This window comes from Pseudopipra pipra, chromosome 4 (assembly GCF_036250125.1).
Source record: "Pseudopipra pipra isolate bDixPip1 chromosome 4, bDixPip1.hap1, whole genome shotgun sequence".
Classification (NCBI taxonomy): Eukaryota; Metazoa; Chordata; class Aves; order Passeriformes; family Pipridae; genus Pseudopipra; species Pseudopipra pipra.
Window position 1 is genome coordinate 47,090,823 of NC_087552.1, and position 23,146 is coordinate 47,113,968.

The window sequence follows — 23,146 nt, forward strand, 5'->3', positions numbered from 1 at the left end:
TTTTGTTATTTTTTTTCCTAACAGTCTCTATGCATTTTAGTTGCTTAATCTTTGTTTTTCAAAACCAAATTTTTTTGGCCCAGTTCTTTCTTCAAACTCCTTTCTTTTTAAGGGATCAGTTTCTCAGATTAGTGAGATATACTCAGAGTTGCATACATCTGTCTTGTCTTTAACTTTTGAACCTATTGGCTTGTTGCTGTCAGTTTAGGAATACTGATCTTGGAGAGTTGAAGGAGAGTGAAAGCTACTGAGAGTGAGTATTCTGTGAAAGCTCAAATACTTTTAGGCATGGAAACTAAGTGTAAGAGACAATACCATAAGAAATCAGATTTATTTATCCCCGCTGTTCATGGAGTGTGAAAATAGTGAACTAGCTAAATGCTATGCAGAAATGATAAATTTAACTCTTAGTCATCAGCAGTTGCATGAGATATTTCATTTCATCTCATGGAGACATTACTTGCATTTTATTTTCCTTATGGGTTCGGGGGGGAGTTAATGTGGAAACCACCAAATCCTCTGGTTTTAATCTAAATGTTGAGGGGTTTGTGTTTTGTTGGGGTTTATTAGATAAAAAAAAAATAAATACATAGCTCAGCATAAGCTGAAATGTATACACTGTGGTTGCACTGGTACATAATGTATGGGTTTGATCTCCCAACCCAATTGCTGTTCATGTTGCAGATATGTCTTTGCTCATATTTCTAAAAGAAATGAGCATATGCCCTGATTCTCTAACAAAATTAAGTTATTGCACTGTTCCCGTACAGTCCTATCCCATTCCTGGATAGAAACCACCTTCGAAAAACCTACTGCAGCTGTGGATGGCCTCCTTATTTTCATCACAGCATCCTTCTAATTACCACTGGAATTTTAAATACTTACTGGCATTAGGGGAAAAAGAGGGAGAAGGAAAAAAAGTCAGATATTTTTCTCCCAGCATCATCTAGTTCTGTGTTCTGTGAATCAGATGCTGCCCTTCACACAGGAGAAGATACTGGAGGAAGTCTTCCTCTTGAAAGTCTACTGAATTCCCTGGAGGGGATGAATAATTTTATTCACCCTACAGGAAGAGGCAGGAGGGGTTGCCTTCAGCATGCATCTGCAGAGAGTTAAGACATCTCATTTGGGACAGAGCAAGAGGCAGACTTCTCAACACCAGCCCAGATGATGGAGTGACCAAACAAATTCCTGCCGCTGCAACCTTATCCACAGCTCATTACACTGTGTACACGTTTGCCTGATAAAATAAAGAAGCTAATCTCTTCTAGTTCCAGCAGATCCAAGCCTTGCTGTATTCAAGTTTTCAGAAAATTTAATTAGGTAAACAGGGTTGTTCATAAAAAAGATAAGCATCCTCAATTTTGAATAAGTTTGTATGTAGACAAAATAGACACTCACCTAAAATAAAAACAAGTACTGTAAGTTTCAGCTTTTACTTCTCTCTCCTCAAGAGAGAAATAAAAACAGGTATAAGGTTGTCAGAAATGTTCGACTTTCTTAAATCTGTAGTTGGATACTCTATATAAGGAGAGTAATAAGAAAATGTAACATAAGAATGATGGTACTGTACAGCAAGACAAGGTCAGACCCAAAATTCTGTGTCTCACAGTGGCCAGGAGCAGTTTCCTAGTAGTGGCAAGTTATAAAAGATTATAAGAACAGGAGAATTTCCTTTGTAGTTCTCCTCAGTCCTCTGCTTTCCTCAAAAGTCTTCAGTTTAGTTCAGAAATTCAAGCCAGCATTTGTATCTTTGTTTAATAGCCATTGATACATCTAACTACAAATGGAGGAAAAGTTGTCTTCAGTGTGCTAATATGAACCACAAATTGGGACCTTCCTTAATTAATCAGAATTCTGAATAAAATACAGTAAGATTGAAGAGCAACATGCAATTTTATATTTACTGTTAGTATGAACATTTAAATTCTGTTTAAATGGCTATCTTTGCACCCTGGAAGGTTTTAACATCTGTAATGTTAATAAATTTTAGTAATATTTTAGTGTATTAGTAAAATATATTAGTAACATGTTACTAATATTAATAGTAGTAAAAAATTATGAATATTGTATCTGTAATCTTAGTAAAGTGTTATACTGTCAGGTTGTCTCCCACAATCTCATTTATCTTTATGGTTACTATCTGCACCCATAGAATTTCTAATTAAAATTATGCCCAAATCCTGGAAGTGTTCAAGGCCAGGTTGGATGGGGCCCTGACAAATCTAATCTAGTGAATGGCATTCCTGCCCATGGAAGAGGGGGAGTGGAACTAGACAGTCTTTAATGTCCCTTCCTAAACCTTTCTGTGATTCTATGATCTACACCACACTTAGGTTTTCCATACGTATTTCTCATCAGATATATCCCAGATCCCATTTCTTATCTGTATTTAGCCAATATCTTGAAGCATGTCAGTCTTTTTCCATCCTTTGTAATTGTTATAATCTCAACACTAAGTATGGTACTAACAGAAATTTATACACAGTTGCGACTCTCTAGTCTATAACTAAAAGCAAGTCTTGGAACCAAATCTGTGCTGATTTATATTGGTGTTGATTTAAAGATTCTTTTTTTGGAAAATAATAGTAATTATTTGAATACTGCAAGGATATTTATAAAACAAATATAAGTGTTATCAATAGGGGAAATAAATGGCATTTCTGGGACTACTATATGTGCCATCTGAAATTTCTATATTTGCACGTTTACCAGTTTCATGTTAAAACCAATTCTAAAACCAAATTTTTACTCTCACTCTCTTTAAGTAAAACCTGAATTATTTATAGCCATTATTTCTCAATTGGTAATTTAGAAATTATTTCTTTAATTAGTAGATATTTTTGTTCTTAATTGAAATAGCTAATAACCTTATATCTAATTGCATCATTCTGTGAACATTTGCATGTTAGCCATGCATCTGTGTTGGTTTCTGTCATGTTACTAATTTTCTATTTTTCTGATAAACTTCCATTTTTAGCTAAAATATCTAAAAAGCATTTTATACAAATATTTTCTCCTCCAGGATTAAGGACCAGCACATTCTATATCTGTGTTTGAAAGTTTTTGAAATTGGATGGATGTGGAACCTTTCCATTCTTAACAGTTTTAGAGCCTGTATGGCTAGTTACAAAACCTCTAGAAACAGATCACAATTTCTTGTGTAAAATCCTGATGACATGCATAGTCATTCACAGACTTCAGTTTTCTCATAGCAAACTCATATTAAATTTCAGTAACAGTGATATAGCAGAGATTTTCATATTGTGGTGTTTTGCTGAGGAGCTGCTGCCTTTCTTTAATGAATAATATGTTTCATAAAACCAAGGAAGTTGAGAAAGCATACTTATGAAATACCTGTCTGTAAGGGAAGTGTGGCATCTTAGCTCTTTTCAGAGATGCTTTTGTTGGCATAAAGAGTTAGATTGTCCACATGATACTAGAAAAATAAAATACTGATTTGAACTTGTAGTTCACAGAAATGAGAATGACTACCTTTTTGTCAAAGAAAACTCATGTGTTTGTAGAGACACAACTTTCTTCATAAATCCTAAGTGTAGCACCTTAGGTAAATAATTGTTCTGAAAATCCATCTACTTTGTACTGTTCTTTTCAATGGAAAGAAAAATGCTAGCTTAGACTTTCTTGCTTTTTCTAATTAGGATTTATCAATTGCCACTTACAAATTTAGTATTTGGTACATGCTTCAGTATCCAAGTATATCTAAATATATCTGGCTGCTACAAATATGTGATTATCCTATAGGAAATGTAATTTGCAGTTATTTTTGTACCAATATTAGTTGTATTATAAATTGAAATTATAAGCTTGTTTTTATTTTTTATTTCCTACCTAAATTTCCTACCTTTCCATTTAGGTAGGAAATGCCCCTTTTGCCAAAAGATTCCTGCAATTTATAAATGCAAATTTATAGAACGATTTTTCTCTGTCAAAAAAAATATATTTCTTTTTTTCTCCTGTTCTTTCTCTAAAATACAAAGAAATCTCCATGTTTGAGGCAGCAACTCATAAATGTGATTCCATAAGAACAGCATTCAAAGCTATAAATATATTTGGCTCAAATTAAATGTATTTCTGGAATGTAAGTTTATCCTCTCAGAAGCCTGGATCTCTCACTGAATGCATATATGCAGTTCTCTCTATATTCAAAACTTACAATTTTGTCCTGAATGAGTCTTACATTTTGTACAGATTGTTCAGTCAACATATATGATGATTTACATTGTCACGTAAATGACCACTTATAAAATAATGCATTTCTTCTAGGGATTATGCAACCTGCTTGAAGTCAGTGCAGCTAAGGTTAAAGACACTAAAAAAAATGACACCAGGAAAGAATCTCTCTGAAGAAAGCCAGTAATTCCCTATTGTTTGGCAAGTCTGAATTTATTTAGAGTAATTGCCGGTTTCTACAAGAAAACAGTGATAATTATATTTTCTCAGGAAACAGACAAACAGCCTTTCTTGGTTTGTTTTGAGAACAAACACATCACCACTATAAGTATTTTCTTATTGACTCTCAGGATGAAACAGGTTCTAATGGAATGAAATGTGATACTGAAAGGGTAAATTTTTAGGGTATTTTGCAAAAGAGAAAATTAAAGGCAGATTTGGCACAAACTTCATAGGATCTGTAGAAATGTTAAACAGCATGTGAATATCCAATCAGAAAAAATGGCCTAGTTATTTTATGCTGTATAGGATGAAAACTGACAATAGCACCCCATATTCGGCTAGAAGTGCATATTAAAATCATGAGCTTCAGTGGATTGAGCACTAATCTGGAAAGTAGATTAACTTTATTGAAGCCACAGATCCATTACTACAACACAGTTTTGGGGTTCTTTTTATGGAATATTTGGCACAACTTTCATGAGTGAAAAGTACTTCCTTGATATTCAAGTACAATGTACATTTCCCCAGACATATATAGGACTGAATAATGTTCTCTATTACAGCCATACTGTAGATGGCTCATTACAAGCAGGGAACTTCACAGATAAAATTTAATCCAATTGTTTATCACTTTTTCAATTTTCTGATTTTAAGCTCTGATACAAAATTGGTCATGGACTATAATGACTAGTTTACCATAGTTGCTTGCTAATAATGATCACAAGATTTTTTTTCATTGTTAAATGTGTATTTAATGTTCATTTAAATATTCTATAAAGGTTTACAAATAATTTTCTCATAAATGAGCATGCAGTGACTGAGTATTCTAGAAATGGCCTTTGTTATGCATTACAATTATAACCTTGTGTCTCAGTATTTGATATTTCATTCACTGTCACATTTGAAGCTGGGAACATCTAGAAAAATGTTTGTATTTTCAGCAGTGACTCATTGACAAGGATGAGGTTCAGGGATGCAGTTATATATAAAGGTGATGATCCATAAATTCCTAATTTTTTCTGGAAATACTTTGTGGTTTTAATAACCTTATAATGCATATAGAAAACTTTGCATAAGATATGGCTAACATCATCAGAAGGCAATAATACAAACAATAGCAGCATAAGAATTTGATGTTTTTATATGGAATAAGAAAAACAAAACCAACAACAATCGAATATGCAGTGGTTTTACTTTTGTGTTCATAATCCATTCTTCTGCAAATAATCTACAGACTGATGAAAAGTTCAGTTTCCTTAATCATTCCCTTTAGACACAGCCATGGTGATAATTTTACTAATGTAGATTTTTCTCTCCTAGAACTGAATAGAACTGCTGAAATATACCTGTCTGAATCGGATTTGACCAAATGGTTTCCAGTGAGCATTTCCTGTACTTGTTAAATTCTTTTGGTACTCAGGTAAATTTTTTAGATTAATTCCTGAGAAGAAGTCCCCTGCCATAGTTTCTTACTGCAAGCACTCCCAGAAGTTGAGCAGAGGACTGTGTTTCTCCCTTCACCAACTGCAAATATGTTTTACATATAAGTTAATGTTATTACAATGAGAAAGAGTGATAAGCTCCTGGATGTTATTGAATGCTCTTATGCATTCAACCACATGAAGGTTTAGGAAGTGGATCAACAGCTTTTATGTTGTTAGATTCTGTTTTAGATAGGTGGACAAATATAAAATAATTAACAGTAAATATAAATACAGAGACAACAAAACCAATATCAGTACAGGGAGAGAAGAAATGGCCTCAAGCTACTCCAGGGGAGGTTTAAATTGGATATTAGGGAAAATTTCTTCACTTTTCTTCACAAAGGGTTGTCAAGCACTGGAACTGCCTACTCAGGAAAGTTGTGGTGTCACCATCCCTGGAAGTGTCCAAAAGGCACAAGGATGTGGCACTTGGGGATATGGTTTATTAGTGAACATGATGGTGCTGAGTTAATGGTAGGAACTGATGAGAGTAGAGGTCTTTTCCAGCCTTAATGATTTTAAGATTCTAGGTCCAAAAAGGTCTCATGTAGGTTATGCTGAGGAGACACAGCCACTGAGAGACTGACATTGCACAGGTCTGAAAGCAATTAGGAAAGATGAATCCTAATAGCTTGCACAAGTTTGGAACAAATGGACTACATCCTCAACTGCTTTAAATTAAAGTAGCTCCCCTGAGTTTAGTGCAGCTACTTTGATCCTATCACGAGAACAGTAACAGCAACAAAACATGACTTTTCAAGTAAATGTACTTCAATGTCCTTCCAAGAACATTCATGTAAATGGGATTTGAGGAAAGAATTGTCTACACTGAGAGCTCAAGAATGTTGAAGAACCTTACTGCATGTTGTCTACTCATACTCAATATTTAATGGCACTATCCTTAATATTTACGGTATGTAAGCATGTATTCTGCTTTATCAGTGCCTGTCAACTCTATGGAAATAAAATGTACCACCTGCACCCATGAGATCATTTGTAATTAATCTTGTAACCACAATATTTTGTAGAGTACTTGAAAACGGGCAGTTACTTGCATCTTCATGCTTTTGCTTGAAATTTGTGGTCTTTAAAAGAAAAAATTGTCTTCACAGGGGCTTGATTTAAAAATTAATAATTGCTTGAAAGACATCCCCAAAATAGAAGATACAGTCTTCACAACGGGAAATGTAAAATATAGTTCAGCAATACATAGCTTTCTGAGTTTCTTGCCAAGTTATGACAGATATACTGATTTATTACGAAAAGGTAGAAGCAAGGCCAATATCTGAATAGCATATTCCAATAAGCCTAGAACTACTACTTCTTTGATTAACTCTTGAATCCGCACTTTAGCTTTAGTTTACATGATTGTGTAACACTGTCAACCAAATACGTTTGCAATGTCTTGCTGAACTTTAGTGTTAGTTATCTAGAAATATGAAATTGTAGATTGTGACAGATTTTATTTCCATGGGGACTGCAGCAATTGTACTTTTACAGGTTTTGTCATTAATTTGCTAATACAAGAAAAGGTGTGTTCACCAAGCAGCATGTCCACTAACAGATACTTTTGAGACCTAATTTGAGGAAAGTTTCATTGCCCTTAGATCATTTACTTGCTTCCATCTTTGGCATTTATAAAATGCTTCCCCCTAGTAAAATGGAGCTGTCTGAAAGGATTTCATATGAATATTAATGAAGAAAAGTTTTTTTTAAATACCAACACAAAAATTGCTATCAGTATTCGAAACTTGCGAAGAAGATTTGTTTGGATGAATGGCTAAAAATCCATGTCAGGGAAAATGTAAGCAACTCTGACAAACACACCTAAAATAGCTTAATATAATATAAACAAAATCCTTCTTTTGATGATTCAAACCTGAATGTGAATGATCAAAAGGCCCTAAACAGGAAATAGAACAAACAGTTCTAAAAATAGATAATCTGCCTGAGTATTATCATTTACTCATTTTGGAAGTCATTGCATTCTTTTAATCAATGTTAATCCTCATTTGATGTATTATTTTGGTGCTTGTGCCTTCCTCATCAGCAACCTGGAATTTGAGGGTTGATCTTCTGTAGAAAAATTAGAATCTTTGAATAAAAACCAAAATGACCTTTTTGTCTTTTGGTGCCTTACTCATAATTTTCACTAACACATCACTAGAGTAGGAAGGTATAGAAACACATGCAAGACTAAGAGCATTTAAACAGCAATCTAAATGTTTCTATCTAAATTATTGAGAAGTTAAAGTTCTTTGACAATTAGAATTCAATATTCCAAATTGCAGAAATGTAATTAGCAAATTCCAAATAAACTGTTTATTTAGAAATGGTTTTATTTGATATGTTTTCAAAAAACCCAACATTATTTCTCACAGTGACACACATAAATATTATTGTTCCTCCTAGTGATTTTGATGAGGCTGTTTCTCAAGCAGTTCAAATTATATCCTGTTCATAAAGTCTTGGCAGTGAAGAATTTTGCATCTGGATGTAGCCTTAACATATTTAAACAAATTTGATTTTGCTGAAATGACCATTTGTAAATTTGTAAAGAGCCTTTTTCAGACTTCTTCATGCAGCACATTTATCCTGCAATCCAGTACACTGGGACCTAGCAATGCTCCTGAACAGAACTAGTACATGAAATCTGTGTTTCTCTCATACCTGGCCCCCAGCCACTCTGTTATACCAGTCTGTGTGTGCTTGATGAATGTTTATCTTTCCTTTCTTTCAATTGCTCCTCTTTGTTTTTTATCCATAATGATTTTGTCAAATCCAAAACTTCTTCATAAAATGTCTTGGTATGAACAAAACAGTGTATTTGATCTTTATGAAATGTGAAAGTATGGAACACTTCATAAAATCAGCTAATTCCACTGGGAAAAAAAAAGCAAATATTGCAACTTTGAAAATATTTTTTAAAAGAGAGCTGTTTGCCTCTGTCTTGAGTACTTTTAGCAATTCCAAGGATATTTAAACAAAATAAGGGTTTGTTTTCCTGTTCTTCAGTCATTAGGGGAAATAAATCAAGTTTAAATATACCCTTCAGGAAAAAAAGAAAGATGTGAGCAAAAACTTTCATGCATTGCTTAAGTCAAATAAGAATTCAGGTGATCTTCTTTTATTTTTTTAAGACATTGCTTTCCCAGCAAAGTTACTTTTTAAGCATGCAAAGAGATTAGGTCAGTCCAAAAACCCTGATGATACTGTTTCACAGAAGAAGTTTGCATTTTTCATGCAATAAACCATATCTATATTGTGTTAATAATTTCCTGTAAGACTGTGGGATTCTTATTGATTTATGTAGGGATTTGACTGAACAAGAACTAAGGAACTGAGTTTGACTGAGCAAGAACTAAAACTAGGAAGAGCCTACCACCATGTGTAGTTCTAGGTCTAGAAAAGACTGTCACATCTTCAGACAAATAAAGAGTGACTGAAAATATCCACATCCGCATTATACTAATGTCTGTGTACTGTTACAACAGAAATTGCTTGACTAGTCTGAATTCTTCTCAGTTTTTTAATTGTTTTGATAGTTCTTTTTATATAGGATTATGTAAATAGCATATTATTAGTTTATCTTTCCATAGTAGGGAAAAAATACCAGCTTCTACTAGGATGAAAAAATATTTTATGTTTTTGGATAAATAATATTTTATATATATGATTTTTTCTACATTGTTCTCATTTTATAATTATTTTAGAAAAAAATATAATCATTATAAGAATAGAATAGAATAGAATAGAATAGAATAGAATAGAATAGAATAGAATAGAATAGAATAGAATAGAATAGAATAGAATATTCTTCAACTAATGCTACCTAAACAAAAATTAGAGTTTTTTGAATACCTGATTTATACCACCTAGCTTTGAGACATATGGTTTTCTGAGTTACAGAGGTACCAAGAAAAAAATACCACCTTTGTGTTTGATTTAAGCTTAGAAAGAGCAAGGAGATAAATTCTGACATTTTAGTATAGTCAGACTGATCACAATGGAAGTGCGTTTTATCACCATATACAGAGTCCAGCAGTGCTATTAACTGGTCTCATTAGTGAATTACCTTGTTTCCCATTACTACTCTATTCCTCTATTTAACTTTTTTGGTTCTATTTATTGTTCAAGACCAAACAGAATTATCAATATTTTCAGACTTACATGTCCTGATTCCACATGTTCTTTCTATTTTATCATTATAAAGTTTTATTAAAGCAGCTTAGAATGAGTATCCAAATTCTGGTTATTCCCCTCATTTCTGCAGGTGTGATAGCAAGAAAATATATATAGGAGACAGTCTGTCTTCAGTTTTCTTAGAGAGGAAATGGACAGACATTGTCTACAATGTTCAGTTCTCTTTTTTAGCAATTCGTCAAGTGCTAGAATATTTGAAAGTAAGTTGTCTTTTTGAAGCTGTTTCACAGAGCAGACCATGTTCTAATAATGTCATACCTTTTAAATATATCCCCACTTATAAATTTTTTAATCTCTTTTGTTCCTGTGACTTGCTTCTGCAAAAAAAAAAAACCACCTTATTTTATTAAAATCAAAGCTCCTTGATGGAACATTAAGTGAAGTTCAGCTGACTAAAAATAGTTATTTAAAAAAAAAATTAATTAAAATTTTGTCTTGAAATATTTGTTTCCTTTTTTTGGAACAGTATGTTTCTATTTTTCATCACTTTTTTTGGTATTATAAAATCAAAGAGTTTTAGTAAATTTTAACTGTAGAGAAACTAAAGGCTTTTTGTTTTGATTCCCGTGAACATAAATTTTAAAATTTTGCAATTTGTGCAATTGCATAATTGCAAATAAAATGTGTCCCTTCGCAGATTGTAATTTATTCACTGAATTCCAAACTGAAATCTTTCAGGGAAATAGTAAAATTTTTGGATTCAGTACTGAGAGTAGCCAAATACAGTTAAAAATAATTTTGAAAAGATCTTTACTTCTGAGGCTGTACTTCTGGTTGTTCAGAGTTTACCAGCACATGTGCTGTTTCCTTTTATGGGCTTCAAAGACCTCTGTCTTTGAAGATGCAGAGGTTAGGCTGGTAGGTCATTCCACTTAAGGTTGTCTACCTCCACTATACATGCACATGAAAGCTACTGGGAAAAATTTCAAACCCACTTCCATTTGAGCCTGCATGATTTTGTAACTAACTTTTAAAGTTAATACTGTAATTTTAAGGCTGAAAAGTGCATATATAAAATTACATGTATGACAATGAAGACCACATTTGGCAAATTTAGCAGATTCTAGCACAAAGTTCCACATGCTGAGGAACTAAAGCCTGACAAATTAGCTCCATATATGACCATATTAGTGGGAGCTGGAGACAGCCCTACAGGGTTGGCTTTTCTTTGACTTAAGAAATGCCCTTGAGAAGACTCAGTTGAGCTAATGAAGGCATTTTATAAACAGTTATAAGCTGTTGTTGGGGGCTGGTAGAAACTCGTGCATCAGCAATTAGTAATTATGAAGTTTTCCTATCAGCTTTCAGAATACATATCCTGTCCCAGTTGTGGCAGAGCTGCTGAACAGAGATTTTCTGGTCACTAAATGTCCACTCAGTATTTTGTGCATAATAATGTCTGCAGTGTCTTACCTCTGCATCTTTATAGCTCCCTGTGAAAACCAGCCAAAGTTTCCAATCCATAACCTGATCAGTAACTGTAAAAACATTTACTCAGACCAATAATTAATAAAGACGGTTTACACCAGCCAAAGGGGTCATCAGAGGGGAAATGATGTATGAGTGACCCACCTGGCAAGACAAATAAACTTAGCAACAGCACTTTTTTCTGTCTTGAAAGAAAGTGTAAAATAAATAAATAAATAAATAAATAAATTTTTACATGTTGATTGCTAATATGAGTCACACTGACCTAAATAAAATAAATATTGAATAAGTTATTTCACCTAAATATGCGACCAGTGGCCAAACATGGGATTTTGCATGTGTTTTTTAGTAGATTTTGTTATATGCATAGCTAATATTTATTACTAATAAATACACTAATTAAAGCCATACTCGTCATTTCCATTAGCTTACACTCAAACTTCTTTGGAGCTGTCTGTCTGGTTTTAATCAAAACCAAATGGTAATCCAAGTTCTCAGGCTGGAACAGCTAAGAGGAAGTCATTCAGAGGAGGCAGAAGAAAGCAGAAAAGATAAACAGATGATATTCACTAAATTTGTGTAGAGCAAAGGATGTCGATGCTGTGGGTTACTCTGGAGACATGATTCAGGCACCCTGTCAGACTGGAACGAAGTAGTTACAAGTGTTTTATGTCAGCAAAATACTAATATGATCAAGATGGAGTCTGTCCTTTTGCTTTTGCAGAGCTGGATTTGTGTGACTCTTGAGGATTCTCAGAAGAGGTAAAGCAACATGTACCACTGCCTGTGATATGACTGTGTTTAAACTGTAGCATTCATTTTCTCAGATCCAGCTTATTCTCTTGAGTAGAAATACAGTTTTAGCGTACGTGTTAAAATGGTATCTCTGTATATTTGCTCTACAGAATAGCACTAGATCCTTTGTTCGTGCAATGTTTTAATTGGTTTTAGACCATGTTGCTTTCTGCTTGTTTCTACCTGGTGCCAAAGACCAGGTGTTTCAGAAATGTTCTCCTGGATAACTGTTACCTTTGTGTGAACATTAGAGATGCATAAAGTACTTTTTTTAAAGGAAAAACAAACTAGGAGGGAGGGGTTTGAAAGCATTTTTACATTATGTAGCTGTAGTACAGATCTTCGTGTTATGCAGAAATAGCTCATCAGTTTGTTAAGCTAAATGTCTTGAAACACTCGGTCTTGTCTTTTTCCTTTTCCCCCATCGCTGTGTGCTCTTTCCTTGGCGCAGGCAGGCAGGCTCGCTGTCTCTCCCTCTCCCTCCCTCTCTCAAAGGCAGGAAATACTTTTCAGGCAATCTGGGCCTGGTTGTTGAGGCCCCTTTCACAAAACATCAGTCTGAATTTAGTAGACAGAAGTCACTGGGAAAAGCTTGACAGGCTCGTGCTTAGCTAAGGCTCCCTCCAGCTGCAGAGGGAGTTTTTGTTAGAATCACACATTGAGCAAAACTGCTTAGAATAGAGCAATGATCTCAGTAACGAAATCTGAACTTTTATGCTAGCAGGAGCTAGCTGAGACCGGGCTCTTTTGTTTGTTTGTTTGCTCCTTCATTTTGTTGTTGGTTTTTTTTTTTTCTCGTTTTATTGACCAAATATTTTGGGAAGGTCATGTCCAAATTCCTGATTCTCTTCATCTAGGTAAGGCTGTCTTGGAATCTTTCTATACTTTAGACTATCAAAAAATTTAAAAAATAAGAAGGAAATAAAAGAAAAATCAGAAAAGAAACAAGCAGCGGAGTGTTCTGCGTTCAGGATCTCAGCACTAGAACTGGAGGTAAAAAAATCTGTAATTTTAAAAATATACATTTAGTTGTAGACTGTGGCAATTCTGTTTATCAAAAATCTATAAAAAATAGATCTATAAAAATATCTTCATGTACATTTTTCTTCGTCTTTTAAAAATATGTTTGATATGCTGGACCTTATTTGCTTTCTTATATAAATAGAGCTGTATGGTCTTGTTTGCGTATTTTTTAGTGGACATTAAATAGGAAAGCTAGAGGTGTGAACGATTTCTTTTTTCACCGCATTTAGCAACACGGAGGGCATTTAGGGCTATGTTTTTTTCTCTCCCCCCACCTTCCCTTCCCTCCCCTCCAGCAGTAATGATGATGATGAGTGTTTTATGTAGATAAATCAGTTGTACCTCTGCTGGGCTTGTTCTCTAGCCTTTTCTCAGTCATAGATGAAATTTGTAGTATAAGTGACAATATAGTCTTAAATGTGTACACTCTAAGTCTGAAATTCCAAGGTTTATTTGTTGGCTTTAGCTAAATTAGGTTATTTTTAGTAACTTATGATTAGATACACAGTTTGCTGTGTGCTGTGCTAGCATTTAGAAGAGGAAAAGCAAGACTTAGTAAATGTCAGCTAACTATAATTTTCAGGAGGAAGTATGGATTTACTCAGTCTTTTTTTTAACCTAGTAAACTTTTAACTAGTAAAAATAACAAGAATTTGCTTTTAAGGGAGAAATTCAATATGTTATCCTTGACTGATATGTGAATGGATGAATATTTTATGTAAAGTTGTGATTTAATTATTAAATTGTCATGGATATCAGAGGCATTTCTCATGGCAATCTCATTCTTTGTCTTCCTGAAATTCTAAAAAGACAGTTGTTGCTTATAAGAAATCTGAAAGATTCTTTCTTATGTGCATCATTAAGGTTCCATATAATTACTGACCAGATTGGTAACTAAAGAGGAGTCGTCTGTTCATGTATTTCAAGAATTTTTCAACTGTGCTTTTACTGAATATTTTTCAAAATGATTGGTGAGTAATGAAATGACTTTGTGTTGTGGAAGGGCATGAAGACCAGTAAATACTCCATAATGGAGTCAAGTATCTGCTCTGCAATAGATTGAGAATTGTACACTTTACTGCCATTTGGGTAGAAGAAAGTTGTTCCTAGTGGTCAGAAGTGGCTCTGGATTGTGAAGGGCATGCATCTGAAGGGGGTAAGGAACAACCAGTAGGCAGCAAATTTTTCCTGATTATATTCTGAGATGCATTTTAAAATCACAGTCACTCATTTGTTTATGGACAAGTCTTCTCCAGGTAGGTGTCCTGGTCTGGGAGAACTGTGATATGTAGGTAGTGGGACTAAGAAGTTGAGAGGAATCTGAATGGCTGAGTCTCTTTGTCACTTGCATGAAATTTGTGCTGGAACGTTGATGTCTCAAAGGATTTAGCCTTAGTGCCTTTCACTGCACAGTGTTCCCATACTTACTTCTGCATATATTTGTGCACGTATTTAGTATTAGTGAGTACTTTAGTTAAACAGAAGAAAATATTCCATATCAAGCAGTCGTCTTCTGCAGCTCTTCTGGGTTTTAAAGCATGTAATGACCTCATCTGACCTCACTTGCAGATGAAAATACTTGACACCTGAGGCAGTTGAACTACAGGGTGGACAACAGAATAAAACTCAGAAAGTATTTTCTCATTTAACTCTGAAGTTTCTTGTAGACTATAAGAAAATGTAACACAGATAGTTGTCTGCCTTTTTTATTTAGAAGGTTTAAATAAAAGTCCTGAAGACAAGTCATTGTTCAGCTTCTGGTTCTACTTAGTCTAACTTCTCCATTATAGTAACCTTATTTTGTTTTTTTAAGATATGGTTGTTCAAGAAAAAAAATTCACAGAAAACCTACTGTCTAAGAAAACCTCTAAAATTATTTTATAGATACATAGCAATAATGGGAATGAAAAATGAGTATCTAGAGTGTATTGACCTTGCTCTGTTCCTTCAAAAATGTTAATGTCCTTAGTTTGAAACAAGAAAATACCCCAAGTAGTTATATCAAATGACTCCTGTAAAGGAAGTTAAGAATTTATTTCTGCAGCCTCGAGAATAATTAATGCAAGTGGTTATATTCATATAATAGAAATTATTTAAATAGACTTCTTTCACCATAAATTTATGTGCCTGCAAACTTACTTTCTTTTAAACATTGTATCTGTTGAGCTTTGTGTTAAATTCCGTAATTAAAATACTGGAAAAAATTCATAAAGTTATCCATAACACGAAGCAATCCCTCCTAAAAGAAAATTAAACCTCAATAAAACTCAAATTAAAGTTTGAGTGACCAGTTTTTAAATAGGTAAAGTTTATAGTAATTCTGTTCAATTAATGAGCTTAAAATCAATTTTTAAATTATTCTTTAGGTGGTGGAACAATCAAAGGATTGGCTTTTGCACAAGTCTCAAAAGTTAATTAACTTTTTTTTTAATTGTCAGAGGCATTAAGCTGCATTTTTTAGGATAATTTTCTGTTGTTCTTAACATGAATTTTGTTGCTGAAATGTATCCTCCTTGTTATAAAGCATCCCTGAAGAGGGCAGTAGCAGAAGTAGGAAGGGAACTTTTCTCTTTTCTCAAAAATGACATATTTTAGAGTATTCTCCTTTTTTCTTTTAGTCATCTGGTTCCATTTTCTGTTGTTTGTTTGTCTGGAGAAAAAAATTAAAATATGTTTTTTTATGATGTTCTGTTCTTTTTAGAAAAGGAAAAGCAAAAAGACAAAAACAGAGTAACAGAGGGGCCAGAGTAATTGAAGTAGCATATCCAGAAGGGCTAGGTCTTGATTTCCTTCCTAATGGGAGAGAGCCTCTGGAGGTCTCTGATCCAACATGTCACTCAAAGTGGGGTCAACTAGGGCAAGTTGCTCAGGGCCTTGTCCGCTTGGGCTTTAAATATCTCCAAAGATCATGATCAGTGTTAATACATAGGAAGGACTTTAAGACTGGCTGTATACACAGGTGTGTTTTTAATACATGTGTATATATACATGTATATGTACATGTGTACATATTCACACATGTATGTATAAATTTTACCCCAAATCAAAAATATACAGGATTTTCGCATACAAATCCTATATATTTGTAAATATTATTTTATTGGAATAATTACCAATATTGAATTTCAATATTTTTATCATATTTCACAATTATTATTTGTTGATGATTTGAGGTGCTACTTATTTAATAACAGTCTGTTGGTAGAGAATTTCAAATCCGCTATTACCATAATTGCTTGTTTCTCTTTAATGAAGAAAATCACTTATGTTGAAATGAGAAATGCCTGGAGTCTTATCTCTGGTGTATTGTACATCAGTTACTGAACACAAATACAGAGGTTTACCTCAGACTGTATGTATCTGCATCAAAACCAGTTTTACTCATATGATGTATTCTTTATTTCTACCCCTCATTCTCATACAGTCTTTTTCTTATGCTGGTTTGTGATATTTCCTATTAGTTATTCCAATGTACCTTGTGTCAAAATCTAGTAGGTTTAGATGAAATGTCCTTGAACTTTAGGAAATTTTGTAAACAATTCTGTCACTTCTGAATCTCTACTGGTGGTACTCCCACCCTCTAGCTCATTCTTTATCAGTTCTAGAGTTTTCAGAATAAGTACGTCATTGATGAGAGTTTCACACAAGGAATCAACCATGACAAATACTCTTCAATGCTAGAAGAAAATAAATGTTCTAAGTTGAACATCATGTCACTTGTGGAAATTCACCTTATGATCCAAAATTTTACTTTGGATAAGAGGGAGGCAGTGTTGAGTCTCAAATAGACAACTTCATTAGATTGAAAAGTGAGGAAAATCTGAAGTAATATGGAGGATATTTGCAAAGTGTTGTTCTGCTAAGGGAGCTAAGGGAAAATGGAAGAGGCAAGAGGAACCAGTGAGAAATGTATCTAACCAAAGCAGTTGGGTTTACGCTATTACAGCTATACAGCTGCACCTTATTAAAGAGCACTCGACAACTTTTATGTTGTATTATTAACATCTTTGCTAAGACTGTCACAAAATATGAACTTCTTTTAATCTCCTTATGAATTTTTTCATGCAAGATACAGACATGTAATGGGCAAGGAAGACTTGCATTGAGTTCACTGGTTCAGTCTAGAGCACTTAACTGTCCACTTCTGGGTAGTTCCAAGAAGCTCAATGCACTGGAAGTTGTACTTTTAAATTTTTTTTTTTTTTTTTTTTGTCCACTAAATGGAGATATCCCTTTTCATTTTTCTTGAATTGTATATCTTCAGGTAACACTGTTTTATCAGAGAGGTGGCAGCTTTTAATATTAATGCACTAAAATAAGAAGTTTTTGCTGAAAGGATGGTCTCTAAGAGTTTTACGCTCCACTGCAGAGGCTGGACTTTGAGGATTCCAGGTTCACAATTTTACACTTAGTTCCATTGAATACCTACATGCAGATGACAATGCCTTCTTGGTAACTTCCAAGTGTTGAGTCACTGTCAGCATAATTGGATATATAGCTAAAGATTTTAGAAAAGCTTTTGTGTTGTGTGAGAATTGGTAGCTGGTAAAGGAAATAGACTTGAATTGATTTTAAAATCAAGGGAAAACCTCCACATGAGCTCAGGACGCATCTGGTTTATTTTTTCTGTACTTATATACTCAAAAAACATAATTTCCAGGGTTGGGCATATCTTTCCAGGCAGGCTACAGATGATGAGTAGGAGAGTATCATTATAAAATCAGGACATCAGTTGACGAGTTTGGAATTGAAGCACTCTGGAAAATACTGTGGAGAAGGTCTATTGACTATATCATATTCACAATATGCCTGTTAGAGGCAGAGAGAAAGGAGATAAAGAAGTGAGATGCATACACTGTACAAAAGTCCAAAACAAGAATATTATAATGAAAAATAGTAAATTTCAGGATTATGTTTGAATGCAGACTTCCCCGCCCCCCCAGTTTCTGGGGGGAAATTTATTGGGGGATGAATTTATAAATTTTATTGGGGATAAATAATTTTATTGGGGAATAAATTAAATTTTTGTACTCCCTTCAATGCAGAAAGAGGACTTAATTAGGTTCTCCACTGCATTTACAACACATTTAAACATTTAAAATGCTCAGAGTACATTATATGTTATTTCTCTCTCTAGTTTCAAAAAGATACCTGGTAAAGAGCCATTTTGATTAATTTTTGCTTTTCACATATTCAGCTACATTCCAGAAATATTTGCTCAGTTTGCTCTTGGAACTTTTTTACAGGTGCAATAAATTGGGATTTCAAATGATGCTGTTAGTGATTCGTTTCCATCAAAAAGCACAGTCATCTCAGCAGTCGTTCTCCGTAGACTCTCAATATTAACATATTTGTCTTTCTCGATGGGAGAAAATGATTTTCAGCTCTTTATATACAAAGTATAGGCACAATAATGTCTAAAATATTTTTCAGTCATGTCTGCACCAGGAATGAAAACATGCCCCCTGCTACTCAGTAAGCAGGCTAGTTGCCAAAAGTCATTGTCCTTAGTGCCGCAGATTTCATAGCTCATGGCTATAATGAGCAACAGCAACTTTTTTTTAAATGGAAGCACCATATTAGAACCTTAAATCTAAAAGGCAACAGGAATACATCTGGTTAATTTATATTGTTCTCAAAAGGACCTCATGTAGTTAAAAAATTTTTCACTAGAGCTGTTAGCAAATGGAATTTCTTCTATTCTGGGGGAAAGCGGGGAGAGGGGGAGGAGAGAAGGGGTGTTGATCTTATTACCCTAATTCAGAACCAAAAATAATAGCCACAGTTTTCTAGGTTTCTATATCTCGTGGGACGGCCTTTTCTCATTTTGCATCTTCTTTTCAAGATGACGGTGTAAAGGGAGGTGTAAGGAATCTGCCAATTATGTATCTTTTCTCTTCTCTGGGAGTGGGGAGCTGAAATGATTTTGGGGAAGAATTGGAAGGGTGATGAACTTTCCATATAGAAGACCTCCTAGGCAAAAAAAGGACTTTAAACCTTTACATCTTCGATTACTTTTCTTTATTCCAAAGAAATAAGCAATTTATATTATGAAATCAAGACAGTATATACATAATTTTCACACTACTAAATTTTGGAGACCAGCAGACTTACAAATCAGAATCACTAGATATCATGGCTCTGATTTTCTTCTTGAAAAGTCTATGCTAGAAATTATTTTTGGTTTAAAACCTTTTCTCTTTCTAGTGGGCAATTATAAATATGATAGCTGTGTTGTCACTTTGGGATGATGCTGTGGTGAAGAGAATGGATTTGTGTAAGAGCTAATAAGACTTTGATGCTTAGTAATTAATGTATTAATTGTACTAATTAAACGTACATAGTAATGTACTAAAAAAACCCTAACAAAAATATAACAAATTCTATAATTGTACTAGAAATTCTTGAGAAAAGAGTATTTCAGTATTTTATCGAGTATTCAAAATAGGACGAAAACAAAAACTTAGGTATTTTTAAATTTGGAGTTTGATTGGTTTTGATTTGATATTTCAATTGGGTGTAAATAACATAGATCTTTAGTAAGCCTGGATAACTGTGGATCAGTTTGGATCCAGTCATTTCCCCTTTCTCATCCTTGAGGAAAGAGGTTCAGCTAATCTGAGGCTCAGCACTGGAAATGAACCAAATACAAATACAACCAAACTGAAATCCACTGTAATCATGCGTTGACTACAAGTAAAAGCTCTTCTTTGTATGATGATGAGCACTGGTAATGCAGCTACTTTTTGAGGAATAGAAAATAAAGCAATTCCATGATTTATGTTTTCTAGCAATAAATTAGGCATATTGACAAAGTTTGGGCTCATACCTTAGGAGCCAATAGTATTTTCACAAAACAAGAAAGACTTTGGATGTCTCTGAATGAACCACTTGCCAACTTGACTTTATATTTTGTAGTGTCTAATGTATTGAGATTTTATAATACTGCTGCAGAGTATTCCAATTTTTGTAACATGTTAGCTGTCTTCTAAAGAAAGGATGTTAACATCCTTTCTTTACCTTGAGCATATTACACATTTTCACTGGCAGTAAACTATAATGACCATATATGACATATGTCAGAATCTGTAAAGCAGAAAAGAAAATAGTTTGCTAAAGGATGAAACTGATCCTCGAAGGAAAGAGGAAATCCTTATCAAGTCAGAAGAATGATTTCAGGTACATTGCTTGATTAACTTCTTATGTTGTATTTCTTGCATCAGAAATAACAAACTTTTTGCAGTATATCTTTTATATTTACTAAACATATAGCTTCTATTTATTTACATGCTTAAGCAAAAAAAAAAAATCTTCTTTCTGTTTTAATATTTCTGCTTTCTGTTTCTACTTTGGTCTTCTGCAAGTTCCTGTAATATGAGGCACAATGAATAAATGTTCTCTCTCTTCATGATACTGCTGATTTTTATGTGATTCTAAATCCTCTTTTTCCCAAGCAGGAAACGGTCATATATTTCATGGCTCCTCAGACAGAAGCTATACAATACTTATAATCCTTTTTATTGTTTTTTGCTAGACCTTCTCCTACTTTATTTCTCTTTCTGCAATGAAATTACCAAAATTGCATTTAGTTTTCAGTTCATTGCATGAGAGTTTAAGAAATATTATTTTAATATGCTACTGTATGCTCAGTCTCTCTTTTGCCTGTTGTGCTACATTCTTTGTAATTTTCACTGAGTTTGAAATTCAGTTCCAGATTACCAGCCACAGTGACTTAGTTTTGGGTTTCTTTTCCTGATTGGTAGCAGATATCGTAGAGAGTTGTAATATGTATTTATAGTTAGGAGTATTTTTTTAATCACTGCATTTAGTAACAGAGAGTTTCATGTGCAGTTTTATCTCCTAGCTGTCCACTGCATTTGGGTTAAATTAACAAATTTCATAATTTCACTACTTTTCTTGTTCTGAATAATATAAAAAGCACAGGTTCTAATAGCTGCTTTCACAAATCTGTTCATGATCTCCCTCTTTATATTAATAAATAAATAAATAAATTGCATATTCTCACTTCTGACTTTCTGTTTAGTGTCTGGGGTTTTTTAATTTTTATTTTCATTCTTAATTAGATTTTTCAGCCAGTTTACTACATATGGAAATCAGATTTGCAAGTATGTAGTTCAAGACCAAGTGGTCTTTATATGATTTGATTTTAAACCAGCTTTTGGTGCATTCGGTCATTGCTCGCAGCACTCCAAGTCCATGTGTGCAGAGCAATTGCCCCTGTTCTTCCCGACTTCTCATTCTGTGGAGATACTACTCAAGAGGCCTAGTAAGGAGTTGGGGATTTGTGGGCCAGAAGTCCCTCTGCTTCTCCTTCCTTTCAATGATCAGAAAGAAAAGACTGAAAAAAGTCTCTCTCTTATCCTAGAAAGGCTATACTTCCCACACACACTTCCAGTCCCTGCTCAGGATCCCTTCTGGCTCTGTGGCTCTCCCTCAAGTAAAGCTCATCTCTGACTCCGTAGGCATTTGCCGTTAGCTTGGAAGAACATCCCTCTTGAAGCTCCCCAAATTTCTCCCTCTTTATGTGTCTCCCCTTTTATTCCTGTGTTCAGAGAGGGTAACTTGGTTACCTTTCAGAGTTACAGAGTTACAAATTCAGTAATATCTCATTTGAATATTGTTTTTCAATTCTAACATTTGGTTCATGATCACTTTGTTTTCTTGTCCTGGAGTCTCTTCTAATAAATGCTTCAATATGAGTAGGTTCCTCACACTTATCAGAGGGTTGTTATCAGCTGTCTTTTTTTGGATGTCGTTTGATCTACAGCTGGCCAGCAATTTTTGTCCTGAATGGCATGCAGAATGAAGCAGAAGAGAAAAACTTTAGGTGATTTGTGTCTAGTAAGCTGTACCGTCTCTATGGCAATAGGGGTTGCTTTGATTTGGGTCCTTTAAAAGCAACTTTTAAAGCAGAGGCATATATTACAATGTACCTGAGTCAGTCAGTTTTAATATACCCGTTTGTCTTGGTGTAGGCAGAACTTCCTTAGCTTTTCTTGAAAAGTGAGATTATCAAGTACTCATTGCATATTTTCACAGAAGCTCAAACTGTTCTCTTGCAGACAATATGTCTCGGGGTGTGGATTTCTGTCAAATATTAATTACTTACCACCTTTTGCTGCCTCATAAAGAATGTACCTCGATTTCTGTCCAGTGATTCATGGCTGAAAACAAGCAGTAAGAGATCTCATAAAAAAAAAAAAGACAAATACCATGTGAAAAGACATTATTGGCATATGTTTGTGTTTATTTTTACAAAAATCAGCATCGGCTATATTACTAGTCTGTGTCCATATTTATAAGTGCATCACATGCTTACACATGCAAATCTCATCATTAAAATTTATATAAAATATTTCTTTTTTTTATTTAATTCTGAAGACATACTTGTCTTAAGAGTCCTATGCTTTTTCTGATATTTAGAATAAAATAGTAAATATTTTCAAAATAGTTGTTAGTTCAAACGGTTTTTAGTGTTTGGTCTTAGATGATTATCTTTTATATGTAAAAGAAATTAGGGAAAATGCATCTGGTACTCACTAAATTAATAACCTACAATAAATGATCCACATATTTTTTATTCTAGGACAGCAAGGTCTATAAGCCTGCACTACTGCTTATATAGAAACTGCAGACAAGGTGATCCTCCACTTCAGTAAAATCCAGAGGGTGGAATATGTCCAGGAAATAAGAGGATGAAGGATTACATTTTAAAAAACAGGAGATATTTTAAAATAAATAGCTGAGTGAAGACCTAGAGACTTATGTTTTATCTC

At 34.0% G+C, this 23,146-nt stretch overlaps 1 protein-coding gene across 3 annotated transcripts in view; it reads left to right on the plus strand.

Moving 5' to 3' along the window:
• The first annotated feature begins 12,919 nt into the window (after positions 1–12,919).
• DLC1 (DLC1 Rho GTPase activating protein) overlaps positions 12,920–23,146 on the plus strand; it is a 225,987-nt gene continuing 215,760 nt past the window's right edge. The window contains exon 1 of one of the 3 annotated variants that reach the window (XM_064652803.1): positions 12,920–13,183. The gene's annotated coding sequence lies outside the window, so the exon portion shown is untranslated. The other 2 variants (XM_064652807.1, XM_064652802.1) reach the window with 2 other exon arrangements.